The sequence below is a fragment of the Ictidomys tridecemlineatus genome, chromosome 2 (genome assembly GCF_052094955.1).
Source record: "Ictidomys tridecemlineatus isolate mIctTri1 chromosome 2, mIctTri1.hap1, whole genome shotgun sequence".
Taxonomy (NCBI): Eukaryota; Metazoa; Chordata; class Mammalia; order Rodentia; family Sciuridae; genus Ictidomys; species Ictidomys tridecemlineatus.
The window spans coordinates 162,559,415-162,572,496 of NC_135478.1; positions in this window are offsets into that span (position 1 = coordinate 162,559,415).

Genomic DNA, 13,082 nt, shown 5'->3' on the forward strand with positions numbered 1-13,082 from the left:
GTAATGGCTCAAAGAGTCTTTTTAGTCAAAGTCCAGAGATCCTCTGACAATGTTTATTAGAGTCATCAGCATTGGGGCACAGTGTCCAAGGCACTTGTGAGTAACTGTGCTAATTAAAGTGTCTATTTCTTCCTAACCACATGCCAAACTTTCATCTGCCAGTCAGACAGATCTAGGAGACTTTATGCCCTCAGCCAAAGAAGCCCTATTATTATATACAGAAAGGATTCATTGAGATCATCACTGTCAGACAAGTCAAAGGAGAATCTATAAATGGGAGATTGTAATGCTTGATCTGATCCAAAGCAATTAATATAATTTTCTGTTTAAGTTAAATTTGTCGATATGACAGTAGGGCAAAGGTTGATTCATGAGGAGTTGGTTTAAACCTTGAGAGAAAGAAGGAAATTAATCCGGAAAATATCTAATGATACATGTCTTTATCGTTGTCAATTATAATTAACATGTTAATTTTATCCCTGAAAATACAGTTATTATTAATGTGCTGAGGAGACACATTGTATATCAACTTTTGATTTGAAAGGGGATCATTGACTGAGTCCTTGGTTATTGGTCATTTTTTATTTCCTATTTGAAATTGAGGAATTACTCATTTTAACCCGTATAATCAGAAAACTTTGTTTTAGTGCTTCCACGGTGAGCAAGAGGCAATGTGTTTTCAGTATTTTATAACACTGTTTTTTCTATGTCTCTAAGAAGAGAAAGACATTCTCTTTTTAACACCAGAAATATATCCTGCCTGAAGTACCTTAGAAACCTCCTCATTGTGAAGTCTACAGGGATATTGAAGAACCACAAATATCAATTACCTACATGTATCTTCTCCTTTATACCTTAAAGCATTGGTAGCTGCACTTCCTACAGGGAAGAACAATTTTGTAATCATGTCTAAGGATAGATTCAAGATTTTATTGAAAATACCTAAACATTCTTCATTTGGGGAGTAGTTATATATCCCTTATGATCAGAGGCCTACTCTGATTTAGTTCTGTCTCTAGAACTGAATATGTTACCTGACAGAACAGATGCTTCCCCAACATTTATTGAAAAATGTGGACAAATATCAGAAATTGTTAACCCCACCCCATCAAATCTAAGGATTTAGTTCTCTTTTGTGGTGTCCTGATCCCTACTAAATAGATATACTTTGTATTGTACCATCTTTTCAATTTAGGTATATTTTAATTTTGGTTATATCGACATACTGTTCCAAATAATTATTATTATATAAATGGACAAAAATATAAATTCTTCCTATCTCTCCTACATGTTTTCTCCAACCCTGGTCTTAATCCCTGGCAAACATTAATCAGTCCATTTCTAAAATTTTGTCATCTTAAAATATTATATAAATATGGAATCGGGCAGTATGCAACTTTCTGGGATTTCAGCATAATTACTCACAGATATACCCAAATTGTTGCATATATCAGTGGTCTACTCATTTTCACTGCTTACTGAGATATCATGGTATGTATGGGTCACAATTTGTTTAACCATGACCCATTCAGGAATACCAAGGATGTTTCCAGTTAAAAGCCTTAATGAGTGAAGTTATTTTGGACAGTCATGTTTTTGACAGTTTCTGTGAACATAAGTTGTCATTTGTCTGGGAAGTGCCCAAAAGTGCAACGGCTGGGACATGCAATAACTGCACGTTTAGTATTATAGGAAATTGCTATTTTCCACCGTGTCTGTAACACTAGCAATGTCTGCGGGTTACATTTTTTTCATATCTTTGCCAATACTTAGTACTCTGACTTTTTTCTTTTTGATTTAAACATCCTAGTTGATGTGAACTAGTATTTTATTATCATTTTGATTTGCATTTCTTAATGACTATTGATATTGAACAACTGTTCATATTTTCTTTGGAGAAATGTCTCTTCAGATCTTTTGCCCTTTTTTTAAACTGGGCTGTCTTTTTTAATGAGCTGTAGGAGGTCTTTGCATATTTAAGATGAAAATACCTTATGTATATGATTTTCAAACATTTTCAGTGGATTGAGTTTTTAATTTCTTGACTGGGCTCTTTGAAACATAAAAGTTTTTTTTTTTTTGATGAAGTCCAATTTATCTATTTTTTCTCTGGGTCGTTTTTTTTTTTTTTTTTTTTTTTGTCATAAGAAACCATTGCTTAATCTAAGTTAAGGAAATTTACACTTGTGCTTTCTTCTAAAAGTTGTAGCTTTAGCTCATCTAGCTCTTGGACACATTTTGAATTTTTATGTATGATATGAGGAGAAAGTACAAATTCATTCTTTTGCATGTAGAATTTGATTTGTCACAGCATGATTTGTTCTAAAGACCTTTTTGCCCCCCATTGAATGGTCTTGGCATCCCAGTTGAAAACCAGTTGACAGGTGATATGGGTAGGTTTATTTCTAGATTCTCAATTCTTTTGAGATACACACACACACACACACACACACACACACACACACACACATACACACACACTTATGTTAATAGCATGCTGTTTTGATTACTGTACTTTGCAATTAATTTTTTAAAATATTGTTTGTTTATTTATGTGGTGCTGAGGATTGAACCCAGTTCCTCACATGTGTGAGGCAAGGGCTTTACCACTGAGCTATAACCCCAGCCCCTGCAATCAATTTTGAAATCAGGAAGTGCAAGTTCTCCAACTTTGTTCTTTTAAGACTATTTTGGCTGTTTGAGGTCTCTGGCAATTCCTTATAAGTTCACTGTATAAAGACAAAAATGTAGCCTATGAAGCCTGTTAAGCTTTTCACTTCATTCTTCTTTTCAATATGGTTCCCTCACTTGAATGGTGCCCAGAGATGGCTCTGCTTCCTCTACCAGAACAAGTCTCAGTCCTCTTCTGTATAGGGGAGGAGTAGCTGCTGGATGCATGAAATCTAGAATAGCCTCTAAGAGACTGACTGCTTCTATTTCTTTCTCTTTTTTTAATCTTTATTTTAGCTTTATGTGGTGCTGAGGATCGAACCCAGTGACTCACACATGCTAGGTGAGCGCTCTACCTCTGAGCCACAACCCCAGCCCCTCTATTTTTTTTTTTAATTTAAATAGACATTTAACTTTTCTTAGAAGAAAAATAACAGGAAAGAAAGAAGTTCTGAGGAAAATCCTCAAGGCCACTGTAGTGGCTTTGCCTTTATTTATCTGCAATTATTATTATTTTACTTTGTCCTTAAATGCTTCTTTTTGGAATTGCATCTTAATCCAGCTTTCAATTTGGTATTTTATTATTTCCTTTACAATGGCTTTCCTAAGTCTAGTGCCACTAGCTTCTGAAGCTTTCACGGGTTCTGGAAGAGAATGGAGGTCAGGTTGCTTATTGGTGCTTCACCTTGATGAGTCAGCACTCGGCTTACCTGGATCTTGTAAGTGACCACCTGTCCGGCATCCAAAATGTTCCTGTTTCTTCTCATCTTGTTGTATTGTAATTTCATGCCTTTTAAAATGCCCTTTACTATCATTCTAGATTTTCAGGAAAGAGGGGACCTAAATCTGTTTGTAAGTTGCCATTGTACTTTTTACTGTAAGTCTCCTTAGCAATAGTATCTTTGTACACTATATTGAGAACTTCTTTCAGTATGATTAAGTTATTATATAAAATTTAAAGATCTGCATCATGTTCTATAATACGAATGTATGAGCATTTATTTAATAACCTTCAGATCATTTCTAATTTTTCAGTTTTAGAAGTAATACTATAATGAACATCTCTGTAGAAAGTTTTATATGTTCCCATAAGTATTTCCCCAGGATAGATTCCTAGAATTGGTTTTATTGAATCAGAAGGCATATATATATATATATATATATATATATATATATATATATATATATATATGACTTTTGATATACTTTGATGAATAACCCATTAATTTCATGTCTACCACCTATTTATAAGAGCTTCATTTTTCCCCCACACACTTATCCATGCTGGATATTATCATTTAGAAATACTCTTATATGTTTATTTGTTTTTATAAGCCAGAAATGGACCCAACAATTGGTTTTGCTATAATATAATGTTTAGGAAGAATGTCTTAAAATACTTTATCCTAAACCTGGATATACTGTATTTGGCAGAAGTGTCTAAATTTTAATCAATTACAAAACCCTCCATATAGCAATTAATTTGGTTTCATTGATTAGAAGCAATTTTTTTCTATTATCTTAGAATTTCAGTAGGAAATTTACTTACTAAAGTAGAGATTTATTGGAGGAAAATTGAAACATTTTCCATGGTTGGTAGAAAATTTATAAATCCTACTTGGATAACTTTCTGGGCTACTTACTACCAAATGGAGTTTGGGGGACTTGGTTAATTTTCTTCTGTTAATTTGGGGGAATATCATGGTCTTGCCTAAAGGTGTTCCACTGGTCATTTCAGTGAAGAAATCAAAAAACCAGGTACTCAAGAGAGAGGTATAGTTAGCTGCCCCAGTTTTCATCAAGGAATGTCAGCCAGCCTCATCTACTGTTTATTTGATGTTTAAACAATATAGAGCTGTTCTTAATAACATCGGAGAATGCCAACACACAAAGTCAACTCTTTCCTATTTGCATTTATTAGAATCCTAAAGACAACTAATAATTAGAAAAGATTATTTGAATATCAGGCAATTCATCTACCCTCATGAACTGCAATTTTCAAATAACATTGGACCCTTTCTTTACATGAAATTTTAAATCCTATTTGCTTGACTTTTCCTACTATTGATAAGGTGAACAATTTCCATCAGATAGAAGTGCTGAGAACACATTGTTAGCTTGGTGAAGGAGAGTCATGTAATTGATTATTTCCCTTTTATGACTGACTGCCAAAGTGTTTGGAGCCAAATTCTGCAATTGTATGTCTCTATCCCAGCTTTTCTTTTGGTGTTTTTTCTTTTTCCCCCCTACAGTTACAATTAACTTATATTCCTATTTTTCTTTTGCATCATCTATATTTTGTTAGCTTCTAATTCAGTGCAAAAAAGACCAAAGTACAAAGCAAAATGTTAGAGCAATGTGGGGAGTTGGGGAGCTATTGAAAATTACTAAAATGAATGATACTTCAATTAAATTTTATTTTAGAAAGATAATATGGGTAGCTCTGTGGGAATAGATTAGAGGGAGGTCAGCGTGAACACAGAATGGCAGACCAAAGACATTATTAAAGCCACTGGTCTCTAGGAGCTCATAGCCAAGAAGGGGAGCACAACTGGTTTGTGTGAGATAGGACACAGGAAAACAGAAGCCAGTCATTCTAGGTATCTCAGAGGGAATTTAATGAAGAAACTTTAGACGGGTGCTAAAAGAGCTGGCAAGGCAAGCCTGAAATCACAAGGCAACCTACAGTTTAGTAACACCAGGAAGCACTACTCCTACAAATAAGGGAGTGACAAAGACAGAAAGTGACATGACAGGACCCACAAACCCTAGCACTGGCTGTACCCACGGGAGGGCTGTCTGGAGGGTGCTAACCCACAGAGGAAGGAAAAAGCTGTCTGACTAATGATATTACCATTTGGAAGATGTAGCTGCTGCCGTGGTACCAGTCACCACCTTCCCTCAAGATAGGCAAGCAGGGAGAAGGCAAGGAGAAGCACCCTGGCTTCTCCCCTCCTCCAATGTTTCTGACCTGCTGAATCTACCTGGAATCCAGTTGATAGGGCAGTGTGGGTGATGTAGTGGTTCTTCTGGATGGGGCAGGGAAGAATACTGTTTAAGTCTGAGCCTCACACAGGCAGAAGACTGTTACTGCACATAATGGGATGTGAACTGTCCCATCAAATAAGGTTGGGCAGCTTATGATGGAGCCAGAGGGAAAGGCCCAATTCTGGGTGGTGGTGCAGCTGATGGAGACCCCCAGAGGACAACTTGTTTGCTGATTAATGTGGGCTGATTTGGGAACAAAGTTGATTATAAATGTAGCTGCTTCTCTATTTTAAGGAGGTTGGTTTTCTTCTGGAATTTTAAAGAGGACTATAAATTTAAATCTGTAGATTTTTGAAAGAAATTTTCAGCCTGTAATCAATTGATGCATGAATAAAAACACACGGAAGCCAATCTTTTAAAAGAAAGGCTAAAGACTTATAAATATTCAAGAGAAAAATGACTTTTGCAAGTGATATTTCAAGGGCTCCAAAGAGAGGGACCATGAACTATCCTGCCTGGAGCACATCTTGAGCCCAAGGGCAGTGCTACCAATATTGAGCTCTGCACAGCATCTTTGTTCTCTGTATAACTTGAAAAGCCATTCAGAGGTCCATTTTTAATGCCTGCATTACCAGAGATAACATAAAACTGAACTAACAGCTAATACCAGACATCAGACTCTTGACTAAGACTTAAGCTCCAAGACTGTCCTAATTGTCCTAACACCTTGGTTGCATTCATTTTCATAGTGCCAACTTCCTTTCCTTAGAATTTAACAAAACTGCTTTTGGATACTAATATAAGAATCCTTAGCTTTTTTGTTTAGGTTTATTTTGTATTTAATTTTTAGTGCTGGAATATCAGTATTTCATTTTCTAAATAGAGCATGCACAAAATTATCCATCTTTGGCCATTTTTGCCATGAATTCATTATATGACTATACTGAAGACATGACTATAATTCTTTATGTGGTTCAATATCTATAAAGAGCATAATTGCACTGATGTTTTAGGTCTTAATGAAATGATAACACTGTCATCCTGAATAATGCATAATTCTAAGTTTCAAGATCTGAATGACACAGGATCTTCCAGAAGACTAACTTATTAAAGCCTATTCCAGCTGGAGTCTGGATTAATGACACAGAAAGTCATTGGACCCCTCAGTTAAATTTGCCATTCTGTACAGAGTTGAGCCCCATTCCTTTTAGATCTAGAAGGAACCTTTGGAATTGGTGTAGTCTCATTGTTGGAATAAGTCTACCTTTATGTGGTTGAGAAGAAAAGAAATCTTCTTTCCTGATTTTTTTTTTTTTATTGAACCACTTTACCAAAGTTTTAGTGTCATTCTTATCTCTGGCTTTCTTGTCACAATTGATGTGGAATGTCATGCAATGTGGCCTGGTTTGGCACATTAACTGCTCCAAGAATGACTATTCCTCTGTATATCTAAAAATCACATTTGCTATAAAATTTACATATTTAAGAACTTTGTTCAGTTCAGATTTTGAATGTCAGAAAGTTTGAATTCATACTTCTTCAATTAGGAATTTGCTAGCATGAATTACCAGGGTGACAGAGGGACATAGGGATTCTAATCTCATCAGGCTTTTCAGATGGTGGTTCTAATTCACCAGAGAAGATGAGCAGAGCCAGTGGCTCAACTTTTCCTAGGAACCAATGATAGAACTGTTCTTGGCAGAATTCCCTAGTTTCAACAGGCTCTGAGTTTCTCTCTCAATGTCTGTGTCTCTCTCCTGCTTCCTTTCTCTCTTAAAACAGGGTCACATAAATTTAGGCTAATAAGACTGTTAACATGTATTTCAATTTCATAGACCTTCTAAGGTGATAGAATTTTGACATAGTGATTTCTGTGTCACTCTGTCCTGACAATAACAGATATTTTGTCAGAGTGCTAATATCACTTTCTAACCAACTCAGTTTCACAACATGAAATAGGTTCAGCTCCACCAGAAATTAAGCTGGCCGTTAATATTTTTGATAAAGGAGTTCAACTAGTTTATCTAGATGTGGTGAATAAGATGGGGAGCCATCTCTATCAAGTAGATACTGCTCATTTTATAGATTAGTGGGATTTAGGGAAAAAAAGTTGTCCAAAATGTTCTCAGAGATTAAATATCACCCAGAGTCACCCAAGATACAGAGAATACATGGAGGAGAGGTCCAAACTTAATTCTGCAGACTCTAAAACCTAGAAACTTGGAGGGCTGTGCTATTAGTCACCCATGGTTACACTCTTTTTAAAGAAATTAATTTCTTCCTAGCAAATTTCAAATACAAAGTTGAAGAAAGAAATTAGGCATTCCTCTTATAAACAGCTCTTTCTTCCTCCTCCTGTATTACTACTACTTCTTCCCCTTTCCTCCTTTCTCTTCTTAGCAAGTATAGTGCCAACTCTGTGATCTCATTCATTCTTTTTTAAAAATTGATTTTATTTTTTTAAGTAAACGACAGTGGAATTCTCTACAATTCTTATTACACATTATGGCCCAGAATTCCAGGTGTGTGTCAACTCCACACCACTCTCATACTCTTTCATAGTTCAGTTTGATAGAGCTATTTGTGTTTAGACTAGATATTTTTTCATTCTACATCTTCCCTCCCTACCTGTCCTTCTGCGATTATAGCTCTTCTCATGAACAGCCTCTTGAAATCAAGGGAAGGAAGAGTGTGTCACAAATGAACATAGAAAAATGTTCCATCCTAACCAGGAGCCGTGGTGTGTGCCTATAATCCTAGTGATTCGAGAAACTGAGACAGGAGGATTGCAAGTGCAAAGCCAGCCTCAGCAACTTAGTGAGACACTCAGCAACTTAGTGAGACACTCAGCAACTTAATGAGACTTTGTTTCAAAAGAAAAAAAAATACACAAAATATAAGAAGACTGGCAATGTGATTTGCTAGTAAATCAGATCCCCAGTACTCCCCCTCAAAAAAATCCATCCAGTCCACTCATGTAGAAATACTTTGTTTACTTTTAAGTTCATGCAGTGTGTGTATTTGTGTATGTGCGCATAAGGCCTCTGAAAGTGTCACCTCAATTATTACTACAAAAGGAAGAAAAGAAATAGCAATAGGAATTTTGAATTCTGTGTTCTGGAACATTAATTTTCCATTTCTGTCATAGTTGAACAAAGTAATAGAATCTGGCAAGAATGCGCAGAAAACCAAACAAATACCTTTGTGGGGGGCTGCTTTCTGCATCTTCCTTCTTTCCTTCCTTTCCTTCCTTCCTTTCCTTCCTTCCTTCCTTCCTTCTTTCCTTCCTTTCCTTCCTTCCTTCCTTCCTTCCTTCCTTCCTTCCTTCCTTCCTTCCTTCCTTCCTTCCTTCCTTCCTTCCTTCCTTCCTTCCTTCACCATGAAACTATATACCCAGACCTTTTTATTTTTATATTTTGAGATAAAGTCTAGTTGAATTGTCCAGATTGGCCTGGTATTTTTGAGGGTCCTATCTCAGCTTCCTCCATTGCTGGGGTTACAGGTGTGTGCCACCATACCCAGATGAGGGGCCTGCTTTTCTCTTGGGTATCTGGCTATAGTGCTTAAGAAGATGAGCTTGCCTTTTATTTTCTTAGTTTTTTCTTAAAAGTGGCAATGCTTTGATTTTAAAAATACCGTAAATTTGAAGGATTATAATAAAAGTTAGCTGTTGTTCACCACTCCTCAGCCCCACTCACTTTTACCTGTTTCTTTGAACATTACCACCATATTTCTAAATACCACAATTTCTTGAAGGGAATAAATTTGAAATCTATTGATTTACTGCATTAATAGTGTCAAAAATAAAATCAGATCAATTGGATATTAAAAACTTTTATTGTCCTACAGAAAGAAAAAGTCCAGATCATAATCTAAGAGAATTCCAATCTGGTGGTAAAAAGGTCGACTTACACAGTTACAACACAGTTTTTAAAGCATACAGAAGAGAGCATTCTGACCTGTCTTTGTGATTGACTGCTACACATTAACACTTCATGGTAATCAGAACTGTTTACACCAGTTTTTCTGTAATCGATTGGTTTGAGTTCACTGAATCATGCTAACATGGAGTTTGCGTTTCATTCATGATTAGAACTGGCATTTGGGGGAATTCAGGGTAACTTCAGTTTTGGCTGCATTGTTATACCAGTTAGCCTTGGGATATATCCAAATGATAACTTCCATTTTCATATAGATCTCTTACTTCTTACATCCCATTTCAATAATAAAGTCGTCTAGGTTTATGTCAACTATACTTACAGCATTATGAATATGAAAATGTTATTTACTATTCAATGAGATCCAGTGAGAACATTCTCTCTTTAAAAAGCATTCTACTCTTGCCAGTTGTGGTGGTACACACCTATAATCCCAGAAACTCAAAAAGGCTGAGCCCAGCCTCAGCAACTTAGCAAGGTCCTAAGCAACTTAGTGAGACCCTGTCTCAAAATAATAAAAATAAAAAGGTTTGGAAATGTGGCTCAGTGGTTAAGCACTCCTAGGTTCTCTCTCTGGTACAAAAAAAAAAAAAAAAAAAAAGAAAGAAAGAAAAGAAAAAAAGTGTTCTTTTTTTTTTTTTTTTCCTCTTTCTACTTTACATTCTCACCTCTTTAGAATGGTCCAATCTTCACTCCGCAGGCTATGTCTTATAAGGTCAATTGGTTCATGCTGCAGGCTCTGATCAGTTATCATCTCAGTGTCCTGTTTCCATCTTTTAGAAACATATGGGCATTTCTCATCTGACCAAAGCCCCTCTCATTGCTTATTTTGTTTCAGTACTGGATTTTATTGAGGTCTACAAAATATATCCAGGTTCTCAATCTACATTCTAATTTGGGGAGTCTTGAAGAATTGAAAGAAGTGAATTTACAGAATTATGCTTTAGAAAGATCTCTTTGCAGAAAAAGGTCTTGGAGGGGGAGAGCCTAGAGGCAGAGAGTTAGAAAGGAAAGACCAGATTTGGTGACTGACAGGAAATATTGAGGGCTGCAGCCACAGGCCTGTCACATTTTGTTGATTGACAAGCTCCAACATGCAGGAATGCAGTTGCAGTCCTGTCGCACTCATGCTGCCTCTAACAGGCCTTGTGACCACCATGAAGCTTCTCTCTTTCTCTCCAGCTTTCACATCTATAGGTCGACAATTCCACAATTAACTTTTAGGATACATGGGAAAGAAATAAAAGGAATCTAGAGTCTTTTATCTGCCTCCTGTCTTTGAATAAATTCTTTTTATATTTTCTCAGAGTACCTTAGCTTTTCTTTCACCCAGAAGGCTTTAGAGACACTGCCTAGAACTGGACTTGGGGTATTGGGCTACCTATATGCGTGCTATTACTTTGTTGGTTCAGCTCAGTCTAAGACTATTTATAAAGATGAACCTCTCCTGGGAACATCTTGAGGTGGGCAGGGGTATTCATAACAGAAGAGAGAAGCTAATTTACTTATACAGGACTTCAACCTTTAGCATTACCATTAATTTTGCCATGAAAGAACATTGTAGCATCCCAAGGATGGGGGAAAACAAGCAAGAGGACTCTGAAAAATGTCCAAATTAATCTTTAAAATGCACTCTATGGATAAGAAACATTTTAATCCTGGATTCAGTACAAAATTTCAAAACTTAAGCTCAATGAGCCATAATAGGGCTAATCATAAAATTCTTAACTATAGCAGCCTTTAATTATGGCAAGCTGTATCAATGCTTGTAATGCTAACAAGGATGAGATGCTACAATACATCTTTTCAAATTGTAGGACTATTTCAAGCAGCCTACAAAATAATTACACTTTGAAATTCTCCCTAGATTTGGAACCAAAAGTAGGGTTGGTCTCTGTGTGTGTGTGTGTGTGTAGTGGGGGGTGGTGATAGAAAAACAGGAGAAAGTAAAATAAAGAATAAATTTTTCACCTGTATAGTATTTTATCACAATTTATTGATGTGATATGATAATTAGAATTGAAATTATAACTGAATTCCATCACTATATGAGGACCTAAAATTCATCGACTTATTCATGTTAATACTGAGAGTAATTTGCTTCTAAAATATCCTGGTGAGAAGAAAATTGCCTTATGTCTTTGAGGGGTCATAATAGTTTCACAGTGTCTACAATAAACCCATTGCAGGACATAACAGATAATTGAAAACAAAAGCTGAATACATTAAGTCTGTTGGTATCAAGGTTAAAGTAGTAGAATAAAGTATTCAGGTTAAGTGATGCTATTAGCACAGGGCCCTCACATGTGGTACATCTACCACATTAATACTTAATATGGCACTTACTTATGCTTTCCCTATAAAGCTTCCAATCTCACTTGCAATTTAAATGTATTTTTTAGAAAATAGAATCTTTTTTTCCAGAATGACCATTCTTTTTTTCCCCCTATAAAAAACAAACAAACAAACAAACCTTTTAACTGTTGCTTAAATCAGCAATTGTGTCATGATCAAAGAAGACCCAAACTAACCAGAGGTATAAATCATTATCATTGCCAGACCTATGCATTTATTGTCCTCTCCCATAAGATGAAAACATATTTATAGTATCAATATCACTAACACAGGCTCATGAGAGCAACTGTGTCTAACTCATGAATGATATTAAGGCTGTATTTTTTTTTCCAAAAATCTTGAGGGAAAGAATTTTTTTTTATTTTTTTATTTTCCAGTCTTTTAAAAAGAATTCCTTCCTCCATTTTCTTCTCTTTATCTTTGTCCTCATGTGTCATCCCTTGATTGCCCACTATATTTTTTTGTTTGCTTACTTTACTCTTGTTATTTTTATTTTCTCTTTTTTCCCCCTCCTCCCTGCTGTTCTTCTTCTTACCTCTGTAGTTTTCTTCTAAGCAATAGAAAGACAGAGGCATTGAATCACATGATTGTTCTAAGTACTGAAATCTCAGAACCTTCGGTCATTTACACCAAATCAAAGCCAATGAGAAGACCCCATTCTATTTCAAGTTTGTTTGTTTTAAATCCCTGCTCTGACTTTATCTCCTGTGGTGTCCATTTGTATTATTGAATAACTTATTTTATTTGATAGCTATAGCTTAGCTTCCTTGGTAGGCTCTCTTGGTCTGGTGTTGACTCCCTGTAATTCTAAACTTATGCTGCCATGAAGATGTTTGAACACACAATTTGAGCTGTCTTCTGCTCACAAATCTTTAGTCACTTCCCAGGAATCATAGTACTGTTCCCCTTGGCATGTTAGGCTCATCACATTAGGACCTCTGCAGTGGGTCAAGTCTCTCCTCCTTTCCCACTCCTCATAACAGCAGTCCCCTCCCCAACCTCACTCCTGCTTTTCCTTCAGCTGTCTCACTCTTCCTACCAAGTATCCAACTCTAGCCGTCTTCAATCTCCATCCAAATTCTCCCTTCTCATAGTAAACTTGCCTTGTTACTTTTCCCTTCAGCAGACTAA